General features: G+C 39.5%; 1 long non-coding RNA gene across 1 annotated transcript; it reads left to right on the top strand.

Moving 5' to 3' along the window:
• The first annotated feature begins 2,026 nt into the window (after window positions 1–2,026).
• On the top strand, window positions 2,027–4,982 carry LOC140845344 (uncharacterized). The gene is made up of 3 exons (XR_012124127.1): window positions 2,027–2,163; window positions 4,445–4,500; window positions 4,736–4,982. It is a non-coding gene; the product is annotated as an uncharacterized lncRNA (long non-coding RNA).
• Window positions 4,983–11,524: the final 6,542 nt, after the last annotated feature.

The following is an 11,524-nucleotide window of genomic DNA, read 5'->3' as shown; positions in this document are numbered from 1 at the left end:
TGACAAAAATGGAAATAATACCTATCTCACAGGAAAGGAATGAGGATTAAATGTGATTATATATGTAAAATGCCTAACATTAAATCAGGTTCATAACAAAGACTAAATAAATTCTGGTTTCCTTGTGTCAATGCGTTTAACAGCAGAACAACCCAAATCTGCTTTGTGCCCATTATGCCCCAGGGAGCAGTGCCTCTGAAGACACCATCTGCACCCTTCCATTTGATTCTCCCTGTAGCTCTGTGACATGATCATGGCAGCTTATCATTTGCCTCCTTTTGCAGATTATGAAACTGAGGCACAAAAAGGTGAAGCAATTTTCCCCAAAGCCCCCCAAAAGGTAAATAAAAAGCCCAGACTAGAATCTGGATCAGCTAAGCCCTAAATCCAGTTTTTTTTCCTCCAATTTTACCACCTGCCATTTGATTTTGTTCACCACACTCCGAATTATTTAGTGAAAACCTTCTAACGGACGTCTCCATCCTTGGCCGTCTCAGGAAACACAGCTGTGAGCACACAGCCGGGAGAGTCACAATCCTCCGAGCCGCGGCCGCTCCGGCCCTGTGTCTGGCCCTGTCATTGCCGCCAAGGACCACGCTGGAGGAGGACGTGGCCGCCTTCCACGCCGTCCACTTCACAAGGCTGGTGGAGCATCAAGGCCAGAGAGGACCACGAAGGGCAAGTGGTGGCCTCACGCCAAGGTTAAGATGAGATGACTTCAGTATTGACATTTTGAGATTGAAGAGACAATAGGGTGGCCCACTTGCTCCGTGGCCCACTCCGCCCTCACTCAGAGGGCCTGCTCAGTGGCACAGCCCTCTTGGCCACTCTGGGGGCACAGAGCAGAGCAGCTACCCGGTTGGCTGTCACACTTGTACCCAAGACTCCTGAAACTTAATTCCCATCTATGTGGTCTCCAAAAGCTGCTCTGTGTGTCAGTATAAAAAAATTTTTAATTGTATTTGGAATTTCCTCATTGTAGCAGGTCCTAACAATCACAGTGGACTGTAGCCAAACAGGTACTAGTTTTTTAAGAACTCTGAGGTTCAGAAATGTTAGGTGGTAAGCCATGGCGCCAGAAGAGGAGCCCAGGTCACCAACTCCTCATTGCGCACTCCTGGGACCACCTCACTGCCTTCTGTGGTGGCCATGGGAACCCGGGCCCCCTCCCTCACGGCCTCCTGCCAGGAAGCTTACAGGGAATTCTGTGAATATTTGCGGAATGGATGGTACAACAAAGGGATAACAAGCAGTGATGAGTTCCTGTTTTCTCCTCATTCTGCCTCTCTTACGCTGTAGAGAAACTCCCAGCAAATTCAGATGAAACAATCAACTCATTTTACCATTGCGCCAGTTTGTCATGTTGCCATAAGCCCAAGCAGGAAGTGACTCAGGTCAAAGTGCCCAGCACACTCCTGAGGAAGAAGCTTCTCAGTGGAGAAGGTTGCACAAAACAATCAGAAAGAGCAAAGAAAAAGCCCCAACACTGAAAAACCATAAAATGAGTGTGCCGTCCCTTGCTTTGTAGGCACCTCCAGTTAGTTTAAATCTGCTGCTGACCTATAAAAATTAGTAAATGTGATTTTGGAGCATGAATTTAATGGAATCATTTGATCAGCTCTGTTAGAAGTCAGAACTCATCATACCTGAAAAGTTGGAACATGAAAGTATTAAAGAAGGCAAATTATGAGAGGCCTGAGAACACAAGAGAGAAAAGAGACTGAGAGACAAAATTAGCTCAAGCGATACTCCAGTAATGACAAAATAGTGATACAGAATGATTTTGTTAATATGTTTGTTCAAACTCAGTCAACAAAACCCTCAGATCAAGTAGAATTCTCCTTCCTTAAGATTCCTTTGACTAGTTCATATTATTGTTTATAACAGATTAATCAGTCAGGTGCTCCAGGCCCTCCTTTGTCAAAACATTCTTGATTACTTAGAAGCTTAATGACAGACTGGTTCTTCACCACTGGATTGCTGGTCACTCAAGCACTTGCTTAAAATGCGTTTTATTTCAGTGTTGCACACTCTGGTTCAAAACCAGATCTTCCTGTTACCTGCTTACATTTCTGTTCTGGACTTCAACCTAATTTCAGGAATACTGAGGGGCAAAACCTTTTATAGTGAAGTTGAAGACATCTACAAATATGTGGAAGAGAGGTATGCAGAATGTTTGGAGTCTTAATTTGAATTCTAGAAATGTCTCTCATCTTTCTTGTCTTAACTGAAGGAGATGCTAATCTTTGCTTTTATTCCTATGAAGTGGCATGGTGGATCATGCCATTTGACATTCTTCCCCTAAACCTCAAGAAGAATGCATCTGTGGAAATAGAAAAATCTCATGTGTCCAAGGCCTATAAGATACAATAGAGATGTCTAGAAAATTACTAAAGAATACCCAGAGAAAAATCAGTATATGTTGGGTTTTGGGAGTGGGGGGAGGAGTTCTTTTTTTGGTGGAGCTCAATAATCTGTGCTTATGAGAAATCTTAAAAACAGTGCTTCTCAACCAATGTTACCACCACCAGGGGACATTTTGGACACTTCTTGGGTTTATTGTCTCAGTGGTTAGATGCTAAAGACACATAGTGGATGCTGGCCAGAGATGGGGGATGTCCTTAAACGAGTGAGGTGGTGCCATAGCGCCAAGACCACATTGTTTACGAGTGTCTTACCAGCATCCATGTAGATGAAAAAACTATTTATAATTGTCTAAATCTTATGTATATATTTTGGATTTAAACTCAAGTGATTTTAGCATTATTTTAATGTGTTTGGGCAATGGGAGGGTTGCCACTATGGGGCAAATTAAGGAAACATTTTGTACTATTGTTCCAAACTTTACCCGAGTTGTTTACTGTTTTCAAAAATCATGTTGCTACCAAAATGTCAGTGTTTGAATCTGAGTCATCAGTAAGCCACGATTACCTGTGTAGCTGTCCCCACCACCATGATTTCTTGCATCTGACTCCTTCAACATGTCTTCTCATGTGGAAGTGTCAAAGCATTTACATACTAAAATACATATTTTTTTACTATAAATCACTGTTCTTTCATTTCTCCTTATATGACAGTTGAAGTTATATGTAGATAGGTTATATCATCTATAAAATACATCAAAGAATAGTAAAGGGAATGTGGTTAGTCTTTTCTCCATCATTTCTTCTACATTTATTGACATGATGGAGTTAGGAAATTTATCAGTGGGTGCTAACATTAGTGGGTGAAAATTTAGTAAGAAACAGGACATTTACATAGTCACAGAGCATCTCAACCCAAAATGTTTATCAATTGCAAAGAGAAAAATGGTACTTTACAGTGGAGAAGCCTGGCAAATGCCACCTTAATCAAGTGATCAAGGTTTAGAAAAATATTATATGTAACATTTTTATGTGTGTGTGTATTTGTGCATAAGGTGGGGGAGGGTGGGAAGAAGCAAAATTAAATGAAAGGTTGACAGAAGTAATAACTTTTAAATCATTATTTCATATGTAAGTCTTTTGGGTACTCATATAAATAATTTCTGATAATTTTCCCTTTCATAGGTGTAGACAGACTCATGGAAATAACTAAGAAGTTAGTAACAATGGGTGAAGGTGATACTGTGAAAGAAGAAAACAGTACAAACTGAATATGAGTCATGATTTTAAAAATAAATATGGGTGTGAACATGTATTAATGTATACCTTCATCCAGGTTTGCAAGACTTATAAATTCAGTGAGAGATTTGAATATAAGAGAAACTGATAGAACTTTTATACCAAACAAACAAACCCCAATCAAACACCTCACTCTAACCCTAACCCACCCAGCAGAGGGACTCTCCCAGCTTTTGCTACCAGAAAGACTTTGGCGTACGTTCCCAAACTGCAGTCTACAGTTTTCTCTCTGGGAAGCCATGCAATAGAGCACGGCCTGTCCCCACAATCATAAGCTCCCAAGTCCAAAATATTAAGTGATTAACCTACCAACGAATTTTTAGAAAGATAGGCAGAAAACAACTTCAAAGATCCCAAAATCTTTCATGAGCCCCTGAACTGACCCACACTCCAAAAAGATGGACACAAGATGGGGCATTTCCCTTCCCAAGAGACAGGATCCCCTGTGCTACTACCCAGTTTCCTGCCCCAGCGAGGAGGGTAGGATCCCAGTGCAGCCGAGCAAGCAGGAAAGGGTTTTCTCCTTCACAAGCAGTTGTCTTTTTCCTGGCAAACAAGCCAGGTGCCAGAAACTTTACCCAGACAGGGAGGGAAAGAGAGGAGAGGAGGCAGAAGAGGAAAGGGGGTGAAGGAAGAAAATAGAATCATTAGAAAATGTGAAAGATAGTGTCAAATGGTTAAAATTTGAAACAATTTCGGAAACTCTTTTTCAAAGCATCTAAAGCCCCTCAAAATTCTGAAAAAACATAAGCCTGCATGAAGTGTTTTCCCTCTGCATCCAGGTCTCACCAAACTACAGAAAAACGAGGAAGAGATTTCCCACTCAGAAGTCACACAGGTATGCACACTAGGGTGAGTGCTATTGCTGGTTGGTTTTAATTTATTTGTACTAAACAGAAACTGTTCTCACAAGTTACTACCAACCCCAGAGACTCTTTACCAGCGGCTTCCCAGAGCATGCACACTGTTCCTTTCTTTTAGTCTGTCACCCATTTCTCTCCCTGTCACCTGAACAACAAATGTACTTTTCCCAAATTCCTTAATTACATCTTATTTTATCTTGCAACTATCAGGAAAAAACAAAGTCATGTGGGGTCATCTCTGCAAGATTGAGAAGCCTGAGCCACCCACCTGCTCCTGTTCATCAAAATAAAATCTGCCAAGTGCTGACTTGCTTGAAAATGTCCCATTAAGTCATTTAAAGACATAGCTTTCCATATACCTAGCAAAGTATAACCTTAGTTTGAGACATACACCTTGCTACAATCCCAGAACCTCTCCACAAAATGTTTTCTTTGCTGGAAAATAAAATAACCTATCATCTACAAATGTTATTTATCCATGTTTCATATTTGTATTTATTTCTTTAACAAAGAGAGCTTTCTTTCATGTCTTTCATGTAACCAACAATGTAATCTTGCTCACTAAAAGATTTTTTGAGGAATAATTGACATATTATTGTATTAGTTTCAGGTGTACAACATAAGGTGCAATATTTGTGTATATTGAAAATGGTCACCACGATAAGTCCAATTAACATCTATCACCATACATAGTTAACAAAAATGCTTTTTTGTGATGAGAATTTCCAAGAGTCACTCTCCTAGCTACTCTCAAATATGCAATATAGTATTAACTATAATCATCATGCTGTACTTTACATCCCCATGACTTATTTTATAACTGGAAGTTTGTACCTTTTGATCCTCTTCACCCATTTTGTCCACTCCTGACTCCCCATCTCTGGTAACCATGAATCTGGTCTCTAATCCATGAGCTTGGTTTTTTTATTTACCTAAATTCCTCATATAAGTGAGATCATGAGATACTTATATTTTTCTGACTTATTTCACTTAGTAGAATACCCTCAGGCTCCATCCATGTTGTTGCAAATGTCAAGATTTCATTCTTTTTTATGGCTGAATAATATTCAATTATTTCTATATGTATAAAAGATAAGATATTTATTAGATATATATTTTATATTTTTTTATATTTTAGATATACATATATCCCACATCTTCTTTATCCTTTCATCTATCAGTGGGCACTTAGGTGGTTTCCATGTCTTGGCTATTATAAATAAAACTGCAGTGAACATGGGGGTACAGATATCTTTTCAAATTAGTGTTTTCATAGTCTTCAGATAAATACCCAGAAGTGGAATTCCTGGATAATATGGTATTTCTATTTTTAAATTTTTGAGGAAACTTCAAAGTTTTCCATAGTGGCTACACCAATTTACAGTCCTACCAACAGTACATGATAGTTTCCTTTTCTCTACATCCTTGCCAACCTTGTTGTCTTTTTGATAATATCCATTCTAACAGGAGTGAGGTAATACAAAATTTTAGGATTTTCACAATTGAGTAATGTTAGCTGTTATCATATAAGACCTTTATTATGTTGAGGCATTTTCCTTCTAAATTCCCTCTGTAACCACTTTATTAAGAGTTTTTATCATAAATGGATTTGAATTTGCCAAATGCCTTATCTATATCTATTGAAATCATAATTTTTATCCTTCATTTTGTTAATGTGATATATCACAGTGATTGACTTGCATATGTTGAATCATCCTTACATCTCTGGAATAAACCCAACTTGATCATAGCATATGATCCTTTTAATGTATTTTATAATTCAGTTTGTTAATGTTTTGTTAAGGATTTTTGTATCACTATTTATCAGGGATATTGGCCTATAGTTGGTTTTCTTTTCTTGTGGTGTCCTTGTCTGGTTTTGATATCAGGGTAATGCTAGCCTCATAAAATTAGGTTGCAAGTGGTCCCTCCTCTTCCGTTTTTTTTGGAATAGTTTGAAAGCACTGGTATTAATTCTTATTTGAATGTTTGATAGAATTTCTCAGGGAGCCATCTGATCCTGGGCATTTGTTGGGAGGTTTTTGATTACTGATACAATCTCCTACTAGTAATCAGTCTGTTCGGATATTCTACATCTTCATGATTCAGTCTTGGTAGATTCTATGTTTCTAGGAATTTATCTATTTCTTCTAGGTTGTCAAATAATTGTTCATGGTAGTCTCTTATGATCTTTTGTATTTCTGTGGTATCTGTTGTAATATCTTCTCTTTCATTTCTGATTTTGTGTCCTTTTTTTCTTGGTGAGTCTAGCTAAATGTTTGCTATTTATGTTGACCTGTTCAGAAATAGCTCTTCATTTCATTAATCTTTTCTATGGTCTTTATAGTCTCTATTTCATTTATTTCTACTCTGATCTTTCCTTCCCACAGTAAAAGATATTTTACCGTTAACAGGTCACTGCAGCTACAGTCCCTTATGACATGTTTCTATACTTCCTTTCTAGCAAACCGGTGGAATTACCAGAATTAGCACTTTACTAGTTTCAGTCTCAAGAACTAGGCTGTCAATCTCTATATCACATCGGCACAATCATCAATTTTTTCATTGAGAGGTGCTGACTTTGCCAGTGTGTTCTCTGGGCATCTCCATCTAATCCATTTGCCTTAAAAATCTACACTTTTATCTGTCAAATAACCTAAGGCTTAATATTATCCTACAACCTAAGCCCTGAAAAAATGTCATTGTAAACTACACCCTTACCAGACTGTAATGCTAAAGTTTTTATCACATTCTTCAATATGTTGAGGAATCATTTTATGAAATGAGCTTACCATTACTTACAAAGTTCTTAACTGTATTACTGGAAACAGTCATGCACTTGTTCTAACTATCCATTCCTAGCTCAGTTTGGCTAGTTCCTGCAGGTTTTCTCATCACTGTGGCCCTTTGCTATATACACACAGCATCTCAGTTTGGTGAGTGGGGGCACAGGCTCCCACTGTAGTTCTCCTTGATTCAAACTAAATGGGTAAGTCGGTTTCTTTTGACATCAGTTTCCATATGAAATTAGGGAGTTCACTACATGATCCCTTAATTCCTTTATGGGTCTAAATCCTGTATCTCTGTGATACAGTAATTATGACTCCACAAGGCCAACTTGATAATGGACAACCCAGCCGACACTTAGAGGCTTTGCAGCTTCCAGAGCCCCCTTATATCCTACATCACAGGATTTCCTAACACCCTCATGAGGCAGACAGCATTGGCAGTTTTAAGCTCACTTTGCTTATATTGACTCCAAGCCTCAGAGAGGGACTTTCCCAGGGTATCACAGCCAGGAATAAGCAGGACCCTGACTCAAACCCCAACCCAGAGTTTTAAATTCCCAGTCTGGTGCCCTTTCTGCATAATAATATTGCTCATAAAGTTTCAATAAATCACCCCTAAATCAATTGTATAGGAAATTTTCAGTCTCTACTACATGTTTCCATGGAAATTAATCTGGATCACATGCAGGTGTCATCAGTCTGACATTTTTGTCTTGGGCAATCAATATTATTTCTCTTAGGTAATTTGACAGTCCAGCACTGACATTTTTATGGATCACAGACACTGCATTTTCTAAGGCTCTGAGATGAGCACTTTGTTGGCTCAGAGATTATCCCCTCCAGGAATCAGTCTTGATGAAACAATGGGATGCACTTAAATAAGTTACACCAGAAAGTAGAAAGTCTAGGGAAGATGAATAGGGTCCTAGGAAGATTAGAGAGGGTATATTAGCTTCCTGGGGGCTGCTGTAACAAATTGCAACATATTCACTGGCTTAAAGTAGCAGAAATATATTCTCTCACAGTTCTGGGTGCCAGAAGGCCAAAACTGATATGAGCAGGGCCATGTTTCCTTTGCAGGCCCTAGAGGAAACTTCCTTGTCTGTTCAAGCTCCTGGTGGCTCCTGGCATTCCCTGGTTTATGACAGTATGACTCCAGTCCCTGCCTCCATCTTCACATGGCCCTTTCCTATACATCTTTGTGTCCTCTCCTCTTCTTATAAGGAGGCTAGTTGTTGGATTTAGCACCCACCCTAAATCCAGGATGATTTAATTTCAATATCCTCTAGCAGTTACATCTGCAAAGACCCTACTAAGATTTTTGACATTAGCAATGCAGAGGAAAGCCACCCAAAGAGGATTCAGAATGGATATGGGAGTAATTAAGTCCTGGGCACCTAGGAGGCAAGAAGCACCTGAGGGGGGCTATAAGAAAGTTGGAAGGATGATATATTGGTCAGATTAGGCTTCCATAGCAAATGCCACAAACTAATGGCTTAAACAACAGACATTCATTTTCTTGCAGTTCTGGAGGCTGTAAATCCAAGATCAAGGTGCCCACAGTGTTGGTGTCTTTTGAGACCTCTCCTCCTGGCTTACAGACAGGCACCCCATCACTGTTCTCACATGACCTTTTTCTTCCATGTGCACACACAGAGAGTGAGCTCTGTGATTCTTCCTTTTCTTATAAAGACAACTCCTGTTCAATTAGGGCCCCACCCTTAAGACCTCATTTAACCTTAATCACCTCCCTAACAGCCCTATCTCCAAATACAGTTGCATTGAGGGTTAGACCTTTTATATGTGAATTTGGAGGGACACAACACAGTCCATACCAGACAATTTGGGGCCAAATCAGATGGGTCAAGAATACTTACTAGACCAAGAAGTTTGACCTCTGTTTTGTCACAGGTAGGAAGATACTGAAAACCTTGAAAGTGGTTATGAAAATGTTTTCAAGGGAAGCACCATCCTTTTCATTTTCCTGGCCTGTAAAATAAGAGCTATTTCCTAGGAGCCCTTCCAGACTAATAGAGTGAGTGCATTTTGGAAGATGAATCTTTAAGAATTTCTTACTGCTTCTGATATACTGCGTATGAAGCAATTATGTTAAAGACAGATAACTCTTAAGGGCCATTGTTTTTTATTCTAAAGGTTAATGATGAAGTACAGCAGCTTCCACCAAGAGTACCAGGACTCTGCTAGTTCTTAACAAGTACCGTCCAACAAACATTAAGATGGAATAAGATGCACCTGTGAGATTAAAAACAAAACAAAACAAAACAATCATTCTGGTATAGCTAGTTTGCAGCACAAGGAATATTTGTGAACATTTTTCCAAGGCCTTACTCTTATCCAGTTTCTAAAGAAATCCTGGTCGTTTTAAACTTCCTGCTTAGTAAAATGTGAAATGATGAGCAGCATTGAATCCCAGAGGACCAAAGCTGTCAGGATATTTCTGAAATTATTCATTTTCTGACTCTTGCACACTGTAGATGAGGAAGCTGGAGCCCCAAAATGTGTGTAGTTAGCCTGAGATCCCATAGCTACTTATTTAAAAAGCTAGCCTGCCACAGACCAAAAATAAGTTTCAGAGATCTGACTGGTAAAAAAAAATCAGAACTACTCTCAAATTTAACCAGCATTACAGAGTATTTTATGTCTCAGCCACTGTTTGAAGTCAAGGCTTCTCAGATAAAAATGCGCATAAATGGGCAATAACTGGGGAGCTTGACAAAATGCAGATTCTTATTTGGTAGGTTTGGGTTGGAGCCTGAGAGTCAGCATTTCTAACCAGCCCCCAGAATTGCTGATCATGCTGATCTGATGTACTACATCTTGATGTAGTAAAGTTCCAAGTGCTTTTATTTTATATAAACTCTTTAATTCTCTAAAAGAGGCCTATTACTATTACAGATTCAGGTACTGTACAGGTACTCGAACTATTGCAATTTTATAGATGAGGAAAGTAAGGCACAGCTGAATGGATGTCCTGCTGCTGGGCAGGGCCAGGGCCAGGATTTGCACTGAGAGCCAAACTCTAGCCTATGCTCTTGACGACCACCTTGCCTGCAGGTTCTTAAAAGCAATCCAAAGTAATGGCCACGTTTACACATGTCAGCTTTCAGGGTTGAGTCACTAAGACTGTATTTTAAATATTAGCCACTAAAATAATGGTTATGAAAACGAAAAAGAAAAAGTGGGGGCGTCTGCATAATAAAATGTTATGTAAAAAATATTAGAATATAAAATACATAAGACCAGGCCAGGACTTCTGATTACCAGTTCTATCACTCAAGTAGGAATAAGTCAAATTATCACCCTAGTAGGAAAGATTTTTCCCTTCTTTTTCTTCCCTTTCCCAGAAACCCAGGGAAACCTCAGTTTTGCCTGTACCCCTACAACAAACACTTTAGAAAGTGGGTTGTTGATGGAACAAAGGCTTGAGGGAGAACAAGTCACAGTATGTGAGAGGACGCCAGCCTGCAGCTCTTAGCACCCACAGCTCTCTTTCATTCAATATATATTTACTGAGAACTTGTGCCATGTATCAGACTAGGCCCTGGGATATAAAACTGACAAAAGCTCCTGCCCTCATGAAGATCACATACCAGTGAGGCTGACAAAAAAAAAAGCATCATAAATAAGTATATTATATACATTGTATCTTATTAGATAAGTGCTATGGAAAAATAATAGGGCAGGGCGACCAGGAGTGCTGGTCGGGGAGGAGACTGCAATGGAAATTGGGGTCATCAGGAAGAGGGTAACATTGAAGAAAGGGTTTGAAATGGGAGAGTTAAGTACACATGTGTCAGGAGAAGAACATTCCAGGCAGATGGAACACCAGGTGCAAAAGCCATAAGATGGAAACCCTCTGGAAGGTTTAAGGAACAGCAGAGGGCCCTGTACCTTCAGTGAGTGAGTAATGGGAGAGGAAGTCAGGGAGCTAAGGCATAGGGGCAAGGCACAGGTCTTGCAGAGCTTTATAGGCCGTGATAAGGGCTTTGGTCTTTACTCTGATGGAAAAATAGGGAGTCACAGAGGGTTTGGAGCTGAGAAGTGACATGATCTGACAGATGTAATAAAGAACCTAGCTGGCCACTGTATGGAGAACTGACTGATGAGAACAAGGATAGAAACTTGGAGACCAGTTTGAAGGCAATTGGCAATAATCCACACAAGGAAGTTAATGAATGAGACTAGAGTG

The sequence above is a fragment of the Manis javanica genome, chromosome 2 (genome assembly GCF_040802235.1).
Source record: "Manis javanica isolate MJ-LG chromosome 2, MJ_LKY, whole genome shotgun sequence".
Classification (NCBI taxonomy): Eukaryota; Metazoa; Chordata; class Mammalia; order Pholidota; family Manidae; genus Manis; species Manis javanica.
This window is presented reverse-complemented; position numbering and strand designations above follow the sequence as displayed.